Raw genomic sequence first — 3,284 nt, forward strand, 5'->3', positions numbered from 1 at the left:
CTTGTGTAAATGCCGGCATATAAACAATGTATCAATGTGTGATGTTGCTGTTATTGCCATATTGGTACAATTCATACAAATCCATTTGAAAATATTTTTCAAAAATATCAACAAAAACGTCTAAAATACTTAAAAGTGATGTGACACATTCGGTTGATACCAAACCAAATTGTATTTATCCCATCATGAGTGTAAGAGTGTTTCAGGGTATATTGGAGTGGGATACGAAAAAAAAAATATTTTTGTTTTTATACCCTACACAACTATGTTGTCAGGGTATTATAGGTTGTGCAGCCCCAAATGTTTGTAACGCCGCGAAATATTGGTCCTAGACCCACCTTTAAGTATACCGATCGTCATATCTCGACTAGCTGAGTCGATCTAGACATGTGTGTCCGTCCGTCCGGCCGTCTGTCCATTATAATTTGTAAACACGATACAGGCCACAATTATGGACCAATATTCACGAAATTTTGCATGTAGGATGGGTTCTGGCCAATGAAGACCCCTATTGTTTTTGGAAAAGATCGGTTAATATTTAGGGGATGAAATGGACCAAAAACTTTATTTTTGTCGGTTTTTCTGGTCGCTCCAGAGGCCGCAATTATGGCCCAAACACCGCGAATTTTTGCATGGAGAAGGGGATCGGGCCAAAGAATAAGCATGCATGGTTTGATAAAGATCGGTCAATATTTAGCGGGTTAAATGGACCCTAACTTTTGTGTGGAAAATGACAAAATTTGTATTCTATAGCGTATATATTTACCATTGAAGGACATATACCCGAGAAAAATGATAGTATATCCAAGATGAGTGGTTGACCTTTAAATTGATACCAATTATATTGTCGTAGGTACTCGGATGCGGGAGTTACACTTAAATATTTACAGGTGGTTACGTATTCATATATTATTTAGTAACCTATTACCACACTGAAGGGCGGAAATATAGCGCTGATCACTTTGAAATGTTCCATGAGGTTCCAGTTATGGTCAAGGACAGCGCCTAAAATGTTAGGTGATGATCAGAAAATATTTTTCCGATGAAGTGGACCGAAAAGTTAATTATTTGTACTTTTCGAGTCGAAAGCCGAACATCACAACACAACCTACGTTGAAGGGAATCTGACCTCTAGCCAGTCAAAATTGTGCGAATATCGCGAAATATTGCCCAATCTCAGAATAAAGAACCACAGAAAGTTAGATTTTCATGGAAGTTGTGTAGGGTATCGTATGGTCGGCCCCGTCCGACTATACTGCTCCGCTCACTGGTTTTTTTAATCAATTTATAAAAAATGTCGAAAAATCCTTATGTGTGACCTATTTATAAATGTGGACCATTCTACTCAGATTCTTCTATTATTTTTTTCTAATCATTTTATAATACCCACTGTGGAATTATATCAGATGGATGTTAAGAGATTTTGTTACTGTTGTTTTAATAAAATCCTCAACTTATGTTTTAGAGCATGTAGCCTGGTCAAGTTTTAAAGCCCATCAACAGTTGTTGCCAACAAATACACCAACAACAACAACCAGTAGCACAAGGATAACAGTAACACTCACATGTGTGACATTGCCATTTGCTGGATGGCAGCCACAGAGGAAGAGCAACAGAATAAATGCTTAAGTATTAGTAACAACATTTATTCATAGATCTAGATGGACATATATGTTGGTATGTTAGGGTGGAGGAATGAAATTAAAGGGGATATGAATAGATTTGAAGAGGATACAAACCAAAATCCCACACGATTATTACGATCAAATAAAAATGAATTCTACTTATGCGATAATTTTTTATGAGTAACCGCATGAGAATAACAACAAGTTTTCTTCTCGAAAAAATGGGTTAAATGTTCAGAGCATCGATTTCACCATTGCCTGATACCTCTACTACAAATCTTTATATTATTTATTCAAGATAATTTTGATATTTGTGTGAGTATTGTGTCGATTTTCAATAAAAAACTATTTTTCTAATTTCCCTCCACCCCAATACACCATCTAAATAAACATTGTACGAGCACATATACACTTCCACCCACAATGTATTAGCCTGAATGAGAAGCAGGCAAGCAAGCTGGCTGGATGCTTGACTGGCTGACTGACTGCATGTTGTCGTTGTGATTTGAATTGTGTTAATTTTAAGTGCAAATCCTTCTGTATTTGATCAACATCCTCTCGTCATCAATGAAGGGATATCCTTTTGAAAAATCTCTACCAACCGAACAAACCAATGAAGGGTATGATGATGATAGAACGTACATTCTATACTTATTGAACATACGAATTGATCCATGGGTCTACATTGATGCTATTGGTAGAAATAAAAACATACACACACACATAGATGAATACAATCGCATACATAGTGCAGCTTACTATTGGCATTGGTATTAAGGTATATATGACATAAACACTTGATAACAAAACAAAACGCACATTTCTATTGACGGGTGGGTATTTGTGATAGAATGCATGTGTATGGGAATGTTTCATTACATACTTCTAAGCGTTTTTGAATCTTCGGATATTGGGATATATTAATTTTCAAAGCCCATATAAAAGGCTTCTTAAAAAATATTTTAGATATTCATAGCCCAGGAAAAATGCTTCTTAACCAGTAAGGAAAGTTCAAAAGTCGGACGGGCAGACTATATGATACCCTTCACCACTTTGTTAATATCTACAATATCCTGTAGTAGAACGGCCGTAGAATCTTTGGGGGCCGTTGAGATGAAATCGGGCAAAATTAAATGTGCTATCTAGATAAATATTTGAACTAACTGAAAAACCCAAATACATATTTTGTCCCAATCGGACAAATATTTGGAGTTTGGTGTATCATTTACAAAAAGTCGGACGAAACTATATATGGGAGCTATATCTAAATCTAAACCGATAAAAAAAAACTTCGCAGACATCAATCTGAATATGATTCAGTACACTGTACAAAATTTTGTCCCAATCGGAGAAATACTAGGAGTTTGGTGCCTCATTCACAAAAAATCGGACGAAACTATATATGGGAGCTATATCTAAATCTGAATCGATTTCAACAAAACTTCGCATACATTAGTCAGGACCTTATTCAGTAGTCTGTGCAAAATTTTGTGCCAATCGGACAAATATTGGGAGTTTGGTGTAGCATTCACCAAAAAATCGGACGAAGCTATATATGGGAGCTATATCTAAATCTGAGCCGATTTAAAAAAAAAAAACTTCGTAGATATCAGTCTGGACATAATTCAGAACTCCGTGTAAAATTTTGTGCCAATCAGA

Source organism: Musca vetustissima, unplaced genomic scaffold (genome assembly GCF_032173495.1).
Source record: "Musca vetustissima isolate MV318-11 ecotype Yass unplaced genomic scaffold, APGP_CSIRO_Mvet_v1 utg32545, whole genome shotgun sequence".
NCBI lineage: Eukaryota > Metazoa > Arthropoda > Insecta > Diptera > Muscidae > Musca > Musca vetustissima.